The sequence below is a fragment of the Pelobates fuscus genome, chromosome 5, assembly GCF_036172605.1.
Source record: "Pelobates fuscus isolate aPelFus1 chromosome 5, aPelFus1.pri, whole genome shotgun sequence".
NCBI classification, from domain to species: domain Eukaryota; kingdom Metazoa; phylum Chordata; class Amphibia; order Anura; family Pelobatidae; genus Pelobates; species Pelobates fuscus.
The window spans coordinates 146,316,664-146,338,957 of NC_086321.1; the positions used below are offsets into that span (position 1 = coordinate 146,316,664).

At 41.3% G+C, this 22,294-nt stretch overlaps 1 protein-coding gene across 3 annotated transcripts in view; it reads right to left on the reverse strand.

Annotated features, from left to right (window-relative positions):
- The window catches only part of TANGO2 (transport and golgi organization 2 homolog), a 235,388-nt gene that overhangs the window by 207,044 nt on the left and 6,050 nt on the right, over window positions 1-22,294 (reverse strand). The window contains exon 1 of one of the 3 annotated variants that reach the window (XM_063454421.1): window positions 14,793-14,891. The exons of the other annotated variants lie outside the window; for them this stretch is intronic. The gene's annotated coding sequence lies outside the window, so the exon portion shown is untranslated. Of the gene's footprint in view, window positions 1-14,792; window positions 14,892-22,294 lie in introns of those variants that run through there. 3 annotated transcript variants of the gene reach the window in all.

Below are 22,294 nucleotides of genomic sequence, written 5' to 3' on the forward strand. Positions count from 1 at the left end.
GATAAGAAATAATAAATCAGTACTTTATTTTCCAGACAAGGTTTACATTATCCGATCAGATATCGATCAGATCGGATAATGTAAACCTTGTCTGGAAAATAAAGTACTGATTTATTACTTCTTATCAAGACCTGTGAGTGCATCTCTTATCTCTTCATATATATATATATATATATATATTTGTGTACGGCACATTCCGAGGACGTAAGGAAAACAGGGTTTAAAAATAAGTAGTTCCTTAATAGCAAGTCAGTTGAGGTGTGCCGAAACTGACGTAAGGTTAGGCCTGTAAAAGAGGGCCCACCTAGGAAAATGATAAAATTGAGGGTGCGGTGGGAGGGGCACTTCCGAGATCGTCGAAGACAGGTAAGCAGGGGCTCACTGGGTTTAAATAGGGAATTTAAGTGCCTCCCACAATTACAGGCCAAGCCTTCTATTTGTGTACGGCACATTCCGAGGACGTAAGGAAAACAGGGTTTAAAAATAAGTAGTTCCTTAATAGCAAGTCAGTTGAGGTGTGCCGAAACTGACGTAAGGTTAGGCCTGTAAAAGAGGGCAAAAATAATAACCATTAAAACAAAATGCGTTTATTAAGCGGTACATCATTTAGTCATATCACAGAAAGCCAGCCTTATCTCTTTCTCTGGATTGGGAATGTATCTGTTGTATGCGGATGATTTCCACCTCCCCATGTTTTTAATTATGTGTGTCGGTACATGATTACCTGAGGCAGCTGTGGCTGCTCCAATGCGAAAAGAATGGCCCGAGAATGAACGTGGGTTTTGTCCCAAGCGGAGTAAAAGGGTGCGTATGTAAAGCATGAAGATTTTTGTGGTCAGGGGTTTCCCTAGTATAGCTAGAAGTGGGCTATCAGGAGCGGAATTAGCTTGGGCTGCTACTAGCTTATCCAATACACGGACGGGACACCATTTGGTTGACGTGGGATAAAAGTTAATTACCACTGGTGGGCCTGTTTGGCTTGTTTTGGTACGGGTAACGGACAAAGTGTAGTGATCTAGATTTTTAATTAAGTGTTTCTTTTGGAGGCACGAGCTGAAATCAGAAGCTCTCTCTACAGTGAACTCTTTGGGTCTCAAGAAACCATAAAAGGCTAGATAAGCCGCTGATTTGATAACGAGGTTTGTGATATGTTCGAAAGGGGACGTGTCGAGTACATCGGACAAATTCTTAAACAGCTTACTATCTATGGGAAGGCGTTTAGTGGGTATGTGTACTGACAAGTTATGAATGCCTTTGAGGACACTTTTAAGAGGGTAGGAAGATAGGAAAGGAGACTTGTTGGGAAAGGAGGTTAACATGTAGTGTTGGATTCCCGTTAAGTAGAGTTTGATTGTGTTGTAAGCTAGATTAAGAGAAAAGTGGCAAAAAGTTGTGAAAGCAACCATGGTTTCAACAGAAAAAACATTTATTACACAGTAATTACGAACGAAACACATAAACAGTTCATATGCTCTGTAATAGGCTTTCCTCGTGTTAAGGGATAGACCCGCCTGAGCAAGCGTGCCGCTTAGTTGTAAGAGAGAGCTTAACGCATTACCAGGTCTTCGAATTTTGGAGGTACCCTGGGTTGCTGGGAAGCTGTAGGATGTAGTCTGAAGAACTCCTGCAAATTGAAGCGTGACAGAGCATCAGCGGCAGTATTCTGTATACCTGGGACGTGAACACAGGATATGCAGAACTGGAGATTAGCTGCTAGCCAAGTGAGTCTCCTGACTAGGTTCATGATCGTGAGGGACTGAGAGCGGCCCTTGTTGATGATGTTACAGGTAGCTAAGTTGTCACAAAAACACCTGACTGACTGCCCCCTCCACTCTACCCCCCAAGTGTAAGCTGCTGCTACGATAGGGTAGATCTCAAAAAGAGAGGAGGTGGTACTGAAACTCTCGAGTGACGTGGTTTCGACCGGCCAGGAGCCGTACAGCCACTCGTCTCCAAATATGGTTGCATAGCCTAAGGTACCTGAAGCGTCAGTCCAGAGTACTGGGGAATCGTCGGAAACGGGGGGAACAAACAGTGACCTGCCATTCCACGAGGAAAGGAACAGCTGCCACATTCTCAGGTCAGCTGTAGCTGACTCGTCTAAGGGTGTAGTGGAGTCATCGTCAGGGAGACCGTGCAAAAGTGAAAGGATTCTGGAAATGAAACACCTACCCTGTGGAATTATTCTCATGGCGAAATTAAGTGAGCCTAAAAGTGACTGTAGCTGTTTCCTGGTGCAGGCTGGCGTGCATGGTGACAGAATTGAGTGTAATCCCCAGAAAAGTAATTTCGGTTTTGGGACCTTCAGTTTTGTCCTGGGCTACGGGGACACCTAAATCTTTGAAGAGCGTGAGCAAGTGATTAAGGCTGCGTGGAGTGCAGTGGTGAGGTTCAATGGTGAGGAAGTCATCTAAATAATGAATGACAACTGGGCATCTGCAGAAGTTCAGGAGAAGCCATGTTAAGGTTTCGGCGAACAGGTCGAATAACTTGGGGCTACTTTTGGAGCCGAAAGTAAGCCTGGTAGCGAAATAGTAGTTGTCTTGCCACTTCACTCCATGCAGATGCAAGAGTGATTGATGAATGGGAAGTAACTTAAAGGCGTTAGTAATATCTGACTTACTTAACCAGGCTGCCTTCCCGGAGTTAATAATCGCTTGAATGGCATCATCGATTCTAGCGTACTGAAGAGAAAAATCTTCTGACGGGATTAGTGCATTCAGGCTAGGTGTGGGAGAGGCGTGTGGTGCAGAAAAGTCAATAATAAGTCTCTTTTTGTTGTTAAACTTCCCAGTGGCGATACCTAGAGGGTTAGTTCTCCATGAGGAGAAAGGAGGAGTAGTGAAAGGGCCTATCATGAAGCCGTTATCTACTTCTTTCTGTAAGAGTACTTGTAGGGTGTCGGGGTCTGTGAGAGCTGACTGAAGGTTGGGGCACTCCAAGATGCCTGAGGGGAGAGAGACAAAGCCTGTGTGAAACCCGTGAGTGAACCCTGACGTGAGAAATTCCACCAGATGTAAAGAAGGATGATTAGCCAGGTAACGTTGCAAACTCGGTATGTTTATTGGAGTGGATGCCTTTTTAGGGTACAATTTGTTAGGGCACATTGTCTTGGCATGTGCCCTGAAACAAAGCGAGCACACATGCAGCAGTCTACAAGCACTGTAACTACAACCCCCAGCATTAAAATTATTGCAGACCTGAGCTTTTCCCAAGAACACTATTGGCCTGCCTAATTTGTCTCTCATCTCCTTCTGGTTGGAAGTTGACTGAAAATCGGAGTTGGCGTTACTGGTAGAGGGGATAGCTACATTTTCAGGACAGAAATTAATGGAGTGAGCCGCAGACGAGCATATGGCACAGGAAGGGGTTTTGAGACCTGCAAAATGCATAAGAAACAATTCTGTGTCTAGCTGACCCCAGTCCGTGACTGCATTATATTGAGACAATGAAGCGGCTGACCTAGAGGAGAATGACTTGTGATAGTCGTAAAAGGCAAAGCCCCCGTACTTATAAGCTAGCTCTATCACCTTGTGTAGGTACAAATCTAGCTCCTCTCTGCGGAGGGGAAAAGCAGTACAGATAACGTCTCTGTATAGGCCAAATGCCAAGACAAACTCAGGAATGTTAAGTTTCCTATTCAACCTAGGGTCTCTGGCCCTCATTACTACTGATAGATCCTCAAACGTGTACGCCCTGTTTTCTACCACGTCTTGAGCCGCTATCAGTAGCGAGGCCAAGTTAACATCCTTACCCTCTATGATGTCACGTCTGAGAGACTGCGGTATTAGGTGAATAGGATTAATAACGTTAGTAACTTTCCTAGCCGGTGGAGGGTTACTGTTACCTCCTAGGGCGGGCGTGGGTTGGACAACCGGCCCGGGAATCTCGGGGACTGTAGGAACATTATTAGCTTCCAGGTTATCCAATCTGTTATTGATAGTGGCAACTGAGGACACTAGGGAGGCCATCATGGCATGTAATTCAGCCAGGCTATTAAGTACATTAACCTGCGAACTAGGGCCAGGCCTTTCGTTATCCTCAGTAGAGTTTAATAAACGAAAAAGTTCATTCTTCCTAACTGAAGCCGGATAAGGGATATTCCTCTTTTTAAGTTCAGCGGTAATCTTAGGGATAGTCCAGGAGCGATAGCTGGAAGCTGGACTTGGAGGGGTTGGTTGCCTTCTCTGCGTGCCCGACCTGAGAGGGGTGCTGGTAACCGACAGATTGTCTTCTAACACCGAAGCGTTGGACATTCTAAGGGGGGCAGAGAGGGTGAGTTTAGTACTGAAAAATAAATAGCTGGAGGGACCCCACTTACTAGGCTAGTGCCCATAGGCGAAATTGTATTAGCTTAGCTTTCGTTGGTGGCAGATGAGGCCCTAACTACTTGCCAAGTGGCTATGAGAGGCACTAACTATGATTTGGCTCGTGGGGCCTTGGTGCCACTGAGGTGGGTGGCGGGGTGTTGGCCTCTCGGTGACATGAAAAAGAAGTAAAACGTTTGGCCGTGACTGGTGAGGCCCTAACTAAGTTTTGAAGCAAGGCTATAGCTATGCGTTGGGACGATTGGCCTGAACCTCCGAACGTAAGGGCTGACCTATGCCTTGCGGGACCTCTAAACTTATAGGCAAAGAGGCCTATGGGAACATACCCAAGTTGGCGGGAGAATTACAACTAGTCCTCGAACCCCCCCCCCCCCCCCAGGACACACCAATAACATACCTGCAGAGGAAGGAAAACTTTAACTTGACCTAATAAAGGAGTATTATCCTGAAGGGAACCAACGGAACTAAAGGAAAAGAAACGTGACCTATTTATGAAACGTACTATTTAACTACAATATACACACAAATGAACTGGGTGACACAGAGGCCTACCTCTTTAACAAAGCTGCGAACACGTATACCCGCGAAGGGCCACTTGCGAGAAGTGTCAGTACTAGTAAGGACTACAACAAAAATAGGACATGAACAGCCATTTAAAACAATGGAACAACATACCCCCTATTATTCTACTTAGCTATTTATGACTTTAAGGGGACCATATAAACCACTTTAAATACAGAAGTTTAGAATACTGGGCAATACAACAAACCGCCTAAACCCCTTTTATAAGACGTAACTACTAAATTATTGCTTAAAATGTGAACAATATCCAGAAAACGGAACAGAATGAAGGTATTGCACCAACTGAACGAAAAACGTATGGCAACCCGGTGCGGCTAAACGAGACTACGAGGTGTAAGTGTAACTGAACGTGTTACACTGACCGAGAAAATGCAGGAGCGGAGTGAATCCGAGCCCGTGAGCGACAGGGCTAAACTTACGATTTCGATGCCGTCCGTGTAAGGCAAAAGCGTTATACTCACGAATACAGCCGCAGGGCGTTTGAACCGGGCTGCCGGCGGGCGGGAAACTGACGTCACGGATCGGTAAACCGGAAGTACACTGAAGCACTTCCGAGATCGTCGAAGACAGGTAAGCAGGGGCTCACTGGGTTTAAATAGGGAATTTAAGTGCCTCCCACAATTACAGGCCAAGCCTTCTATATATATATATATATATATATATATATATATATATATATATATATATATATATATATATATATATATATATATATATATACACATACATACATATACACACACACACACACACACACACACACACACATACATTCCTGACCCTATAGTGCTAAACCCAGCCCCCCCCTTGCCCTCCTATAAAAGTTTTAAAAACTCACCTTATTTCCAGCGCCACGCGGGTCTGCCGGCACTGGCTCCGCCCCCTTTGTGACATCAAAATGGCCAAATGCCATTTTGAATCAATGCATCTCTATGAGGAAAATTCAGCGTCTCCATGCAGAGTGTGGGGACTCTGAACGGCAGGGCTGCTTTGATACCGGAGAAACTGACGGAAGCCAAGCACAGAGAGATGGACACAGGTTTCTTCAGGAAGGAAGAGATTCTTTATTGGATCACCGATCGGGACTCAGAGGGACTAACGTCACCAAAATACAGCAAGTTCTGAGCCCCGGACAATAGTGCAGGCTCCTTATTTAGGCACATAACTCCTCCCATATTAAGCTCCACCCGCACATTCTCTTGACCAATCAATACAAATAAGAATTAACTTCCTGCTTGACCGCATGGCCTGTCAAGCACAATGGAGGAGGGGAATACTACATCCTGTATTCTTGCACATGCTCCGTACACTACTGATCGTATCTTGCCTCGTGCAACCAACTGATCGATACGTCAGCATATGCACGTACACATGCCACGTGGTAATCTCGGCCTACTAAATTTATTTTTACCGAGATTCCACCACAGCTTACTGTGCAGCCTTGAGCCAGTAAGCCCCTCCAGTGGCCATCTGAGGAGTGGCCACTTGGAGCTGTCCCTAGGGGACATGTAAACACTGCCTTTTCCATGAAAAGGCAGTGTTTACATGAAAATGCCTGAAGGTAACTATTATACTCACCAGAACAACTACATTAAGCTGTAGCAGTTCTGGTGACTATAGTGTCCCTTTAAATAAAAATAACAAAAATCCCTTCTCCCTATGCACCCCCTCACACACAGCACCCCTCACATACACATGTTGCACTGTAACATATATATGGAGCACCCATTACATACACACATTACACTCCTCATGCACACATACAGAGCACTCCTCATACACACACACACTAAACCCCTCACATTCAGACATAGCACCCCTCTCACACACACATGCACACAAAGACTGCACCCCACACTGCTGTCTGTGTGTATTCAGCAGTCTGTGGGTTTGTTTTCTGCAGTCTGTGTGTGTGTGTATTCAGCAGTATGTGGGTTTGTTTTCTGCAGTCTGTGTGTGTGTGTATTCAGCAGTATGTGGGTTTGTTTTCTGCAGTCTGTGTGTGTGTGTGTATTCAGCAGTATGTGGGTTTGTTTTCTGCAGTCTGTGTGTGTGTGTGTATTCAGCAGTATGTGGGTTTGTTTTCTGCAGTCTGTGTGTGTGTGTGTATTCAGCAGTATGTGGGTTTGTTTTCTGCAGTCTGTGTGTGTGTGTGTATTCAGCAGTATGTGGGTTTGTTTTCTGCAGTCTGTGTGTGTGTGTGTATTCAGCAGTATGTGGGTTTGTTTTCTGCAGTCTGTGTGTGTGTGTGTGTGTGTATTCAGCAGTATGTCTGTATTCAGCAGTCCCTGTGTGTGTATTCAGCAGTCCCTGTGTGTGTATTCAGCAGTCCCTGTGTGTGTATTCAGCAGTCCCTGTGAGTGCTTGTGTAGGCAGGGCCCAACTGCACTGCTTTGCCCGGGGGCCCATAATGTTGTTAAGATGGCACTGGTTGGACAAATTCTCATCATAGAATATACAAATGCAACATTGATGTGGATATTTTCTTCCTTTGACGCCCCAGGCACGGACGGTCGTCAAATAATTTGTATGCTACCGATTATTGCACATTATATCAAAATGGATTGATCATTATGTGAATTTACCCCTTTGATACTATTTCACTATTATACATTTTAGAGGAAACCATAGCAACCCAGTTTGCCGCATACTTTGAACTAAAGGCAGATAAATCCCTCCATTTTGCTGCAACTACCTAGATCCATAGTCCATGCCATGAACACGTATAAGGTGCATTCATGTCCAGCGTGCAACCTAGCACACCACAACAGGGATTAGGGATCGACTTATACGTTCCAGAGCTGAAGCCAAAACAGATTAACGGTTGCCTTTCTGGCCGATTACCGATGGCAATATTTTGTACATTTAAAGTTTTTTTTAAAGCAACATGATTTCTACACAAATCTGGCATTAACTGAACATACAGACAGCCATCACACTCCTATCACTCCCAGGTAGCCAGTCCAATACATTACAGTAGATTATTCACTCTCTCACCTCCCTGCCCTTAGCTGAGCACAGCATGTAGGCTTGAGGTCACCATGTGGTGCCTCATTGGTTGTCACATGATGATTCTGGATGCAGAACAGATGAGGGAGAAAAGGTGAGTAAAACTGCCTTTTCACTGCAATCTGAAGTAGGCCTGACATCTAAACAGCCACTACAGAAATATAGTGTTAGGAATACATGTTTGGATTCCTAACACTATAATTTTTCTTTAATACTTATTCATGTATGTATATTTTTCTTTCTTCTGATAATATATGACACAATATAACATAAAAACACAATCATGCTTTCCTTATAAAAACAGATTTATTCTTCCTGCTTCGCAAACACAAAAAGTCATTTCTTATAACGTCATTGATGTTAATATGGTCAACAGCTGTTGATATATGCTGGATTTTCAGAGCGTGGAAACACTGCCTTGGATGTGCTTTATCTCAGTGTCTGCCTATCGCACATATAATACATTATATATCGACACTAAAGTGGGTGTACAAGCATTACAAAGTCAGTGCTATTGATACAATATGCTTGCTGGCAATGCCAATAACCCTATTAGGTCATCCCATGTTTCAAGGACACTCAAATACTAAAGAGCTTGCAACAGTTATTGTTAACTGTTCATCTCACTCAAAATCAACCATGCCTCAGTGTAAAATGCATGTAAGAAAAATAGAAATTAAATAAATGACAAAGCCGATACCAATCATTAGAAATATGCCGAATATCGGCTCTAATACTCAGCAGAACCAATAACTGATCTATCCCAGTGTAACCGTATATGCTATACAGGATACAGACAGAATACTCAGGTCAGGATATAGCCGGGTCAGTACACAGGAATCGGGACAGAAAATAAAAAAGGTCAGAAAAATAGCCGGGTCAAAACACAGAAAATCTAAATCAGGAACAAAAAGGTGTGAAACTATAAAATGGCAGTGGAACATAGGAAAACAAGTGTTTATCAGCCAAGGCCTTTGCGTCACTAATGCATACACAGAGCATCCATATGGATGCCAATCCATTAAAATAACACATAAGCAGCAAAGTTGTGGCTCACATTTTATAGGCTTAGATAGATTTGGGACAACCCGGGTACGATTTGATTCATATCATGCTGCATCGAGACTAGCAAGATGAGCATTGGAAATTGACGCAGCAAAGACATTTTGTGATCTGAGGGGATTACTTTGAATAGACGTGGCAGTACTACAGTTTGTACCAGAGGTTGTTAGAATTTACGTGGCTTCATTATTTGTCAGAAGGGATTTCTGTTTGATGCACAGGCTCCTAAGGTAGGGTAATTTGGGCCGAACTGATGAAGGAGCATTAATCAAGTTAGATTTCCTTAAAGTTTCTCAGAAAATAAAAAGCAAAGCTAATTTTTCTAAACCCCAACATACTTATTATTAACCCTTAACTGGGTTATTAAGTATGTACTTACGTGTACTATGGTAATTGTGCCGCCCCAGAGTAGTGGGAGTCTGAGTGCAGAACCTTTTTTTGTGTATTTATATTTGCTTTTTTATCACACAGCTTAAGTGCTAAGGAAGAACCAAATTATTCCACCCTGCACAAGTCTAATACCGAGTCCCTTTAATATACACTGTGCTATCAGAATCATAGGCAAACAGGTTGATTAATATGGTTCAAAATTTTCAGTGATGTGTACACAAAACAGTGAAGAAAAAACAAAACAAAAACAAAAAAAAAACGTTAACTGATCATGGTTTAATCCCACAAAATGCTTTATGTACAGGTAAGCAATAAACTTTATACATTTCAGCAATAGGAGCAAAAATGAATATGACCTGACAAGTCATCCGATTTTCTACCTCAAGGAGGCTTTACATTTGAAGCAGGTTAAAGAACTATGATCTGTAACACATGGTGTGGGATCAATAATGATAATGGCTGGCATCTTTGTTAGCTAATAAGTATAATGATTGCTTTTTAACATTCAAAGGAAAATAAGGCCATTGCATAATATTGTAAAATACAATAAAAAAAAATGTAATCTCATCCAAACAACTAGACCCTATGGGAAGTTCTGGACTATATAGTGTAAAACAGATTCTAGCCAACATCATTCCATAACACATGGAGCAATATACCACTACACACAGCTCAGCACCCATATTGTGTTTGGTATATTTAAACATAAAACAAGATAAAAAAAAATAAGCTGAACTTTGGTCATCCATTAGCAATGGCCTGTGTGTAGGAGAATTTACCTGCATTTTGAAATGGATTCTTCAACTCGACAAAATTGCCCTATAAAAACCCAACACCTTACGAGTTTAAATTTCTACAGCATTAAAATTACTCAGAGGCTAACATAAACAAATGAAAAATGTTACAAACTACCTTTACCAAATTATTGCCACATATACTGGTTTGTACGTTCTGTTTTATTGTGGGACTATTGTGGGACTATTCCATTGTAAAAAATATGCTGAATCTTTATAAATAATAACTAGGAAATACTCTTTGCGACTATTTAAAGGAGCATTCTAAGCAGTCTGGTAACAGCATGAGTATTGGCTATATATTTTATAAAGACTTTCAAATGATCCATACATTTATTTTAGCTTTCATAATGTCAACAGGAAATCATGATGTACAGTCTTTCGTGATAAATATGAAAAAGTGTGTACCATGAATCCAAAGCACTTTCCCCACGGTTATCTCAATAATTAAGTGGTCTTGCATAGCAAGACCACTTAATGTTATCTCACATATATATTATTAAGTGTTCTTGCATAGCAAGACCACTTAATGTTATCTCACATATTTTATTGTTATTCTTATTATAGCCAAATTTGCCACCCTAACTCCTCCCATAGTTTTTACACTACATAGACAGTAATATACCAAAACGTGCGGATTGTTCCCGATTGGTGTGCTATTACTTTGTGGAATGTTTCGCCGAATGGTTCACGGAATACGTTGTTTTTGTGGCGAAACTGGTCCCATAGGAATGAATGGCAAAATGTTCAAAACTAGAGTGGGAGCTGGCAAAAGCTGAAAAATCAGGACATGATTTCTAAACTGCCACCACTCCCTCATTTTCAAGTCCACCTACACAAATCTTATATCAAAACGTTCAGCTATCCCTGCTTCCACTAAACATGTCCAAGGCTAAGCCGTAGTCCTGATAGTTTTCACAATATGACCATTTGTTTGCAACTCACGCTGTCCATTGACATTCATTGAAACTCCACTCTGCAAAGCTCACATTTGAAGGGCAATTTCTAAACTGCGACTGTGCCTTCATTTTTGATACTTTAGAGACATTCTATGCATCAAAACGTAGGTCTGGGTCTTGTGATTCTCACAATATAAAGCTCTGCTCTGTAGGATGTATTGTTAAGATACGACCGTTTGAAGATGGCAACCGACAAAATACTCTGACCTGTGCCAGGCTGCAGCAGCAAGTGATTTCATAGACGGGGCCTTTTGTACACCTGCTAATGTTTTTATAAATGTATGTTTTAATGTAACTGTGAAGCACTTTGGGCAGCAACGTTGCAATTAAATGTGCTATATAAATAAATAATAACAGTTACTCCGCCCACTCCAGTTGTAGACTACTGGTGGAGGCAAGAACACTTCATACAATTTCCCCAGAAATTGTAGCTTTCTAGTTGTAGTTAGTACACTAGCAGTAGTTATACAGTATATTGTAGTTATTATACACTAGTTATACAGTATACTGTAGTTGATACACTAGCAGTAATACAGTATATTGTAGTTATTATACACTAGTTATACAGTATATTGTAGTTATTATACACTAGTTATACAATATATTGTAGTTATTATACAGTATATTGTAGTTGTTATACAGTATATTGTAGTTATTATACAGTATATTGTAGTTATTATACACTAGCAGTAATTATACCGTATATTGTAGTTATGCTTACCTCGATTTCAGTAAGGCTTTTGACACTGTTGCACATAGAAGGCTTATCAACAAACTACAATCTTTGAGTTTGGATTCCAATATTGTTGAATGGGTAAGGCAGTGGCTGAGTGACAGGCAACAGAGGGTTGTAGTCAATGGAGTATATTCGAAGCTTGGGCTTGTCACCAGTGGGATACCTCAGGGATCTGTACTTGGACCCATTCTCTTTAATATTTTTATTAGTGATATTGCAGAAGGTCTTGATGGTAAGGTGTGTCTTTTTGCGGATGATACTAAGATATGTAACAGGGTTGATGTTCCAGGAGGGATAAGCCAAATGGAAAATGATTTAGGTAGACTAGAAAAATGGTCAGAGTTGTGGCAACTGACATTTAATGTGGATAAGTGCAAGATAATGCATCTTGGACGTAAAAACCCAAGGGCAGAGTACAGAATATTTGATAGAGTCCTAACCTCAACATCTGAGGAAAGGGATTTAGGGGTGATTATTTCTGAGGACTTAAAGGTAGGCAGACAATGTAATAGAGCAGCAGGAAATGCTAGCAGAATGCTTGGTTGTATAGGGAGAGGTATTAGCAGTAGAAAGAGGGAAGTGCTCATGCCATTGTACAGAACACTGGTGAGACCTCACTTGGAGTACTGTACACAGTACTGGAGACCCTATCTTCAGAAGGATATTGATACCTTAGAGAGAGTTCAAAGAAGGGCTACTAAACTGGTTCATGGATTGCAGGATAAAACTTACCAGGAAAGGTTAAAGGATCTTAACATGTATAGCATGGAGGAAAGACGAGACAGGGGGGATATGATAGAAACATTTAAATACATAAAGGGAATCAACACAGTAAAGGAGGAGACTATATTTAAAAGAAGAAAAACTACCACAACAAGAGGACATAGTCTTAAATTAGAGGGACAAAGGTTTAAAAATAATATCAGGAAGTATTACTTTACTGAGAGGGTAGTGGATGCATGGAATAGCCTTCCAGCTGAAGTGGTAGAGGTTAACACAGTAAAGGAGTTTAAGCATGCGTGGGATAGGCATAAGGCTATCCTAACTATAAGATAAGGCCAGGGACTAATGAAAGTATTTAGAAAACTGGGCAGACTAGATGGGCCGAATGGTTCTTATCTGCCGTCACATTCTATGTTTCTATTACACGGTATATTGTAGTTATACACTACAATATAATTACTGCTAGTTATTACACAGTATATTGTAGTTATTATACACTAGCAGTAGTTATACAGTATATTGTAGTTATTATACACGCAGTTATTATACAGTATATTGTAGTTATTACACAGTATATTGTTATTATACACTAGCAGTAATTATACCGTATATTGTAGTTATTACACAGTATATTGTAGTTATTATACACTACAATATAAGGTATAATTACTGCTAGTTATTACACAGTATATTGTAGTTATTATACACTAGCAGTAGTTATACAGTATATTGTAGTTATTATACACTAGTTATACAGTATATTGTAGTTATTATACACTAGCAGTAGTTACAGTATATTGTAGTTATTATACACTAGTTATACAGTATATTGTAGTTATTATACACTAGTTATACAGTATATTGTAGTTATTATACACTAGCAGTAGTTACAGTATATTGTAGTTATTATACACTAGTTATACAGTATATTGTAGTTATTATACACTAGCAGTAGTTACAGTATATTGTAGTTATTATACACTAGTTATACAGTATATTGTAGTTATTATACACTAGTTATACAGTATATTGTAGTTATTATACACTAGCAGTAGTTACAGTATATTGTAGTTATTATACAGTATAATGTAGTTGTTATACAGTATATTGTAGTTATTATACACTAGCAGTAATTATACCGTATATTGTAGTTATTACACGGTATATTGTAGTTATACACACTACAATATACGGTATAATTACTGCTAGTTATTACACAGTATATTGTAGTTATTATACACTAGCAGTAGTTATACAGTATATTGTAGTTATTATACACGCAGTTATTATACAGTATATTGTAATTATACACTAGCAGTAATTATACCGTATATTGTAGTTATTACACAGTATAGTGTAGTTATTATACACTACAATATAAGGTATAATTACTGCTAGTTATTACACAGTATATTGTAGTTATTATACACTAGCAGTAGTTATACAGTATATTGTAGTTATTATACACTAGTTATACAGTATATTGTAGTTATTATACACTAGCAATTATTATACAGTATAGTGGTTATTATACACTAGCAGTTATTATACCGTATATTGTAGTTATTATACACTAGTTATACAGTATATTGTGGTTATTATACACTAGCAGTTATTATACCGTATATTGTAGTTATTATACACTAGTTATACAGTATATTGTGGTTATTATACACTAGCAGTTATTATACCGTATATTGTAGTTATTATACACTAGTTATACCGTATATTGTAGTTATTATACACTAGTTATACAGTATATTGTGGTTATTATACACTAGCAATTATTATACAGTATAGTGGTTATTATACACTAGCAGTTATTATACCGTATATTGTAGTTATTATACACTAGTTATACAGTATATTGTGGTTATTATACACTAGCAGTTATTATACCGTATATTGTAGTTATTATACACTAGTTATACAGTATATTGTGGTTATTATACACTAGCAGTTATTATACCGTATATTGTAGTTATTATACACTAGTTATACCGTATATTGTAGTTATTATACACTAGTTATACAGTATATTGTGGTTATTATACACTAGCAGCACAGTTAGCTGTCTGCTGTCTGTAATCCGACTCTGACTCTGACTCTGCCCTCAGTAGGCTGTGACTAGGGAGGAAGGAGAGAGCTGAATGGCTCCCAGATATAGCCTGTGCATACCGACAGCGCATTACACGAGTAAATAACTTACCGTCCACTAAGAACATCCAGGTGACAGTAGCACAGAGCACACTTCCTGGTCTGCGCTCAACAAACACTCTTCCTATTGGTTCGTGCGGCGCTTAGCAATGGCATCCTTATCGTGGCTACACACTAGTTCTGCAGCTAGGAAGCCTGGTCACGCCCACTTGTAGGTCTGGCCCCGCCCACCTGCTGTATAATGCATGCCTGGCGCTGTGTGTCATGGCTGCCCAGAGCTGCTTTGGGGTGTGGGTTATTTTGTGTATACAGTATATTACAATGTTATCAAACCTATATTTAGACAATAACGTGATCTGACTCCAAATCATTTACATTTTTTTATTAATCACAAATGTAAAAAAAAAATAGTCAGCTTGAAAGGAACAGTATACATTGTGAAAAGTGTATTATAATAAAATGGTAAAATTAAAAGATATGTTTTAAATGATTTTATTTAGATGTACTCACCACAGAAGCTGTGTCTTATTTTGTGGGTTATTCACTTAATGGCGAATTGAAAATCAGATTGCAAATTTAAACAATGTAGGGTCAGTAAGACCCCAGCATCTATCAAGAGAGGTAGTAGATTCACTGCTTCATTAGGCTAAAGTTGTTCAGGTGACTATAGTGTCCCTTTAAATACCTTAGGTTGTCTTCTTTTAAAAAATATATACATGTGAAGGGTTATTCAGGGATTCCTGACAGATATCAGTGTTACAATGTAACTTGCGTCAATTTTGAAACAAAATGGTTTGGAAATAGCAAAGTGCTACTTGTACTTATAGCCCTATAACTTTCCACACAAAAAAAAGCTAAGAACATGTTAACATTGGGCATTTCTAAACTCAGGGCAAAATTTAGAAACTATTTAGCACGGGTGTTTTTTGGTGGTTGTAGATGCGTAACAGATTTTGGGGGTCAACGTTCGAAAAAGTGTGGGGTTTTTACATTTATTTCATCATATTTCATAACATTTTTAATAGTAAATTATATGATATGATGAAAATAATGGTATCTTTAGAAAAACCATTTAATGGCGATAAAAACCGTATAGAATATGCGTGGGTACATACATGTAAGCTCATTGTGCAGGGCCCTCAACCATTCTGTTCCTGTGTGTCAAACTTGTCTGGTAACAATGACCTGTTTATTAGTCCGCCCATTGTAAAATACTACAGAATTTGTTGGCACTATTTAAATATAAGAATAATATTTGCGTGACACAAGAGTATGATACATACCATACATTTGTGTGAATAACTCTAGAAAGCCTGTATGTGAAGAATTGTGTTACAGGATTGTGGAATGGGACTTTTTATTGTTGTCTCACATAGTGATGAAAACAGCAACTCATCATTCAAACGTGAAAATAATATAATATTACATTTATTTGTATGGGTACTGGGTCAAGTTTTAAAATGTATCAAGAAGGGCCCTTTTGATGCTTAGATATTCCTGTAACTTTAGAGAGAAAAAAACCCATAATGACGTATGTATAGTATAAAGGTTCACCCTTAATATCCAGGAACGTAGATAGAAAGTGTTCCAGAGGGTATGGCTCACTAAGCCATAAGACAAGAGGATGGGGAGAAAAAGGTTTTCATAAACATCAGCCCAATTCAATAACAGGAAACATGTAAGTGAAACATTCAACAAGGTACACCATAATATCCGTTTATTTTGCAGGTTCTTCCAGTACCAAGTTTATTCTGGGCCCACTGGTACTTGAACCATAATACCATAATAGGTCATGGATCAATATTATTCAGGTTGTGGCTGTTGCTACTGTAGAGCACTCGCAGTAGAAATTATGCCGAGAGCCTGCAAAGAAGTCATAGCTGCTCCAACATTTGAGAATCTTAATAGGACTACATCTGTTCTTACTAGGAGGCAGTGGCAAGTTCCCCACTTGTAGAAAATGTGCAATTCTTGTAACTGCACGGTCATTTGGGGAAACAAATGCTTCCCTATGAGTTCTTGGGAAAAAAATCACTCAGAAAACATGAAAGAGGTATGGTTTCTTAGAGAGAAACAGGGGAAGAGTGGACTTTAAATTTGATACAGTCCCAGGCAGGTTTGATAAAGCATACAACAAGGTTCTTGGTAATCTAAACATTGCATTGTATACTTCAATAAACCTGCCTGGGTTTTATACAGTTTTATTCCTGATCTATTTTTGTTTATATATTTAGTAAAATCACGACTTAACACATTTTATGACCAGACTTTTACATCGTCATTTAGGGGGAAAAAAGACCTAAGTCCATCAAGTTCAACCTTTAAAACCAATTCCTTTATGCTGTTGATGTAAAAGAAGACAAAAACCCAACTGTAGAGATTTCCAAATGTGCCACCAAAAGGGAAACCATGCATTGGGATTGCACTAGAGCCAGAACTGTCACCAGCGCTCCGTGAATTAGGCAGTCACCTAGGGCACAACGGCACCAGGGGTGCAATCTCTCCTGCTGAGTGATCAGCAGGAGGGGAGCACCTGTCAGTTACTGCATGTAGCATGGCTTAGTGGACCATAGTAAGGGATCTTCTGTATACCCTACCTGCTCTGACAGGAAGTTCCTCTACCCTGATCCACCTGGACATGCTACATAAAGATAAACAGGTGGGGGGAAGAGACCACAAAGGGACGGGTGAGGTGGGAGCTAGGGGGACAAAAATGCACAGTGGGCTGAGGGGGGACAAAGAGACACAAAGAAGGACTGGGGGACGAAGAGATACACAGAAGGGCTGATGAAAAAATACACACAGAGGGGCTGGTGAAAAAATACACACAGAGAGGCTGGTGAAAAAATACACACAGAGAGGCTGGTGAAAAAATACACACAGAGAGGCTGGTGAAAAAATACACACAGAGGGGCTGGTGAAAAAATACACAGAGAGGGGCTGGGGGCAAAGAGACATACAGAGAGGTTGGGGAGGGACAAAGATGCATAAAGAGGGTCTGAGGAAGGGGAGACAGAGACACACAGAGGTGCTTGGGAAGAGAACTATGACACACACACACACATAGGGGCTGGGGAAGCGGAAAGAGAGGCATGCAAAGAGCTGGGGATAGAGACACACAAATGGCTTGGGGGAGAAAGACAGACACAAAGGAGCTGTAAGGAAAAACTCAAAAAGGGGCTGTTAAATAAAGAGACACACAAAGGGGCTGGGGGAAAGACACACACATAGGGGAAGGTAGGAGAAAGAGACCCACAAAGGTGCTGGGGGAGCATAGACACACAGATGGACTTGGGAATGGGGAAAAGGGGACAGACAAAGGGGTTAGGGGGAGAAAGAGACCCACAAAATTGGCAATTTTTATTTTGAGGGGTGCAAGTAGCTAATCTTGCCTAGTGGTTAAAATAGTCTAGCACCTGCCCTGACTACAGCTCTTGTGACCTGGTGCATACCCTTACAGGCTGCATGTTTTGCACACAATGTTAAGATGTAAATGCCAACAGAAAAAAAAGATAAGAAGAAAAGATGAGTCATAATGATATTGTAATGTTAATATGGAGAATTATTTACACCTGCCGTAAGTATTTTCCTGAATATCTCTTCCATGTATGCAATTACAAAAGATTCACTGTCAATCCCAGATGACAGAATATAATAATTTCAAATGATTATATGTACAAGAAACATGTGATTGTTATCTAGTTAACTGTAAAGCCTCAAACAACGAAGAGCTTCCAAAATATAAATGTTTCCATGGAAGCTATCTGTGAATATATTTCATTTAAGGATAATGCAATTTTCCAGTTCACTGACCTTCTACAGCACCATTTTCAAGTTGGGTAGCATCCAAAACATATGCTATTTTTGGGATCTGATTTATAATGTAAGTCTAATGGTTTCAAACCCCCTCTTTATTGTTGGCGATTGGAAACAGGGCACACAACTATTGTGCATCTATCAATAATACAATAACGATTGCCTTTTTGTGTGTGTGTGTGTGTGTTAAATAAACACGTTTGGATTAATAGTGTATGAATAAATGAAGAAAAAAAAATAGTTGCATGCTTAAAGGGATACTATAGTGCCTTGAATAAAAGGCTATATTTCTGGCACTATCACTCCCCCTTCCCTCATGCTCCTTGTAACGGATCGCCTGGCACCCCGACTTGGTGCCTCCGTTAATGGATGCTCCTAGCGCTTCCTGAGGACTCCAAGCACTCTGGCAGACACCACAATCACCGAATCAGAGAAGCATATAAATCCTCTCAAGCCTCTGAATGCTGTAGACCGTTGAATAGGAACCATACAAATAGGCTTAAACTCCTAGCAGTCAACTGGAACAGCATGCAATAAATCCTTCCCCCAATAATGAGACGACACTTCACTTTGAGGGTAAAACAGCAACTCTGGACTGGCTCATCCAGCCTGGCTTTTATTTCCATCTCACACATACAGGCCACACCCAGGGGGAGGCATAAAATAACCAATCCGAGATATGGTACAACCCACACATCCCCTCCCCTTAGCCTGAGAGATAATCCACTTATTATACAGTTTAAAACATAACTTTTACACAATATCTGTAACTTCAAAACCATACATCACATTCACATAGAAATACATATCCACAATCAATCCATTCAGGGGAGCAACATATTAAAAAATGGCATGAATCAGACCAGGGGTTCAAAAGTTAGTAATAGTATCTTTTAAAACCCCTGTCAGCATGACTTTCCAGCTCAGACCGGTTACCTCCCACAATGCCTCACAATCCCTCCCCTCTGGCCTGGAGATAATTGGGGAAGGAATCTAATTATCTCCAAGGACTGAGGCAAAACTCCATTACCCACATGGCAGACAAAAAGACAGTAAAAGACATAAAATTACATACTGATACATTTAACACATAAAACACACATTTCTACATATCCCCAGTTTAACTGAACACATAAATACCTACATAATATTTAAGACAGTATTACTGTGATATGTTACAAAGTCTTAAAGGGACATTATTCCCAAACGTCCCAATATGTCCACGGATGATTCTAAAAGGGCCAGCAGCAGCAATATAAACTAAAACATGCCCAAATATAGTTCAAAAGGGTCAGTACATTATGGTAGCAGTCCATAAGCCCCAAATTCAGTCCCTTAAAGGGCAATACCTCCCAGGGACCATAATCACTGGGCAGGAGGCTAGCAACCAGGCTTCTCCAGTTCTCAGTGGCGAGGTTGGTTCCGCCACATTTCTCCCCTTTACCAAATAGACTAACAGGGTATCTGACCTCCTGCCGGTCAGTGCCCTGGTTAGTCCAGCAACCCACCCACAAAACAGAAACAGCAGTACAGCCCACCCACAATAACTGGTTACTACACCTGGGTAGAGGAGAAATTGGTCCATGTCCAGGTGCCTCACCATGGCTGTGTGGGGGACTGGTAGGCTGCCTTGGTGGGTTGCTAAGTGGGCAGAGACCAGCGGTACTCTGCCCGGATGCCAGCACTACCACGGGAGTAGTCGGGTTGAAGCCTGGTTGCTGGAGACCGACTGTCTCCCCTTTAGATACACCGCTCTGCTGCTGGAGACCTACTGTCTCCCCTTTGGCTAAACAGCCCTGTCGTGGGGGGGCAGGACCGGCCGTCCCTACCCCCTGTGCTGGAAGTGCAGAGACCACGGTCCCATCTGCACAGGTGTGGGGCTTACAGTCTCCCCCTGGTACATTGAGCTGCCGCTGGGGAGAGGTGGTAACCAGCTCCTCTCCCATTAGAACACTCTGCCGCTGGGGAATGGAGACTGGGCTCTCTATTCCCTGTACATTAATAATCTGCCGCTGGGGAGAGGTGGTAGCAATCTCCTCTCCCATACATACTTCCAGTTTCTGCGGAGGGAGACCGACTGTCTCTCCTCCCAACACAGAGTCCTGCTGTTGGGGAACGGAGGCTAGGCTCTCCATTCCCTGCTGGATACTCTGCCGCTGGGGAATGGAGACTGGGCTCCCAATTCCCAACAAATCACACTGCCGCTGGGGAGGGAGGGCGGCTCCTTCAGCTCCCTGTAACTTGGGCGCAGAGACCACGGTCCCATCTGCGCTGGTGTGGGGCTTACTGTCTCCCCTTGGTGTGCTAAGCTGCTGCTGGGGAGAGGGGATAACAGGCTCCTCTCCCTGAACCGTAGACTGCCGCTGGGGAGCAAGGATGGCCCCTTCAGCTCCCTGTAGCTTGGCTGCAGAGACCACGGTCCCATCTGCGCTGGTGAGGGGCTTACTATCTCCCCTTGGTGTGCTAAGCTGCCGCTGGGGAGAGGGGGTAACAAACTCCTCTCCCTTACACACTTTCAGCCGCTGGGGAGAGGGGATAACTGGCTCCTCTCCCTGAACCGTAGACTGCCGCTGTGGAGGAAGGACGACACCTTCAGCTGCCTTTTTGTCTGCTCGACCCTGCAGATACGCTGCCGCTGTTTTCCTTGTGCTCTGTATGTATTTCTCCTCCAGGGGTTCTGGTCCAAAGAAAGCCAGCAGCATTTTCATCATAGCGTCAAACTCCTGTTGACTGTAACTGGGCGCCATGCTTGCCCTGCCGACGTTGCTTCTTTTGTAGATAGGGGCGCTGTACGGGTACTAGCGTTGCCCTCCCTTTGTAATCCAAACGAACTGTGTCTCCGAGCTGCTTTACCTCACACTAGGACGCCATCCCACCGCTTGCCACCAATGTAACGGATCGCCTGGCACCCCGACTTGGTACCTCCGTTAATGGATGCTCCTAGCGCTTCCTGAGGACTCCAAGCACTCTGGCAGACACCACAATCACCGAATCAGAGAAGCATATAAATCCTCTCAAGCCTCTGAATGCTGTAGACCGTTGAATAGGAACCATACAAATAGGCTTACACTCCTAGCAGTCAACTGGAACAGCATGCAATAAATCCTTCCCCCAATAATGAGATGACACTTCACTTTGAGGGTAAAACAGCAACTCTGGACTAGCTCATCCAGCCTGGCTTTTATTTCCATCTCACACATACAGGCCACACCCAGGGGGAGGCATAAAATAACCAATCCGAGATATGGTACAACCCACACATCCCCTCCCCTTAGCCTGAGAGATAATCCACTTATTATACAGTTTAAAACATAACTTTTACACAATATCTGTAACTTCAAAACCATACATCACATTCACATAAAAATACATATCCACAATCAATCCATTCAGGGGAACAACATATTAAAAAATGGCATGAATCAGGCCAGGGGTTCAAAAGTTAGTAATAGTATCTTTTAAAACCCCTGTCAGCATGACTTTCCAGCTCAGACCGGTTACCTCCCACAATGCCTCACAATCCCTCCCCTCTGGCCTGGAGATAATTGGGGAAGGAATCTAATTATCTCCAAGGACTGAGGCAAAACTCCATTACCCACATGGCAGACAAAAAGACAGTAAAAGACATAAAATTACATACTGATACATTTAACACATAAAACACACATTTCTACATATCCCCAGTTTAACTGAACACATAAATACCTACATAATATTTAAGACAGTATTACTGTGATA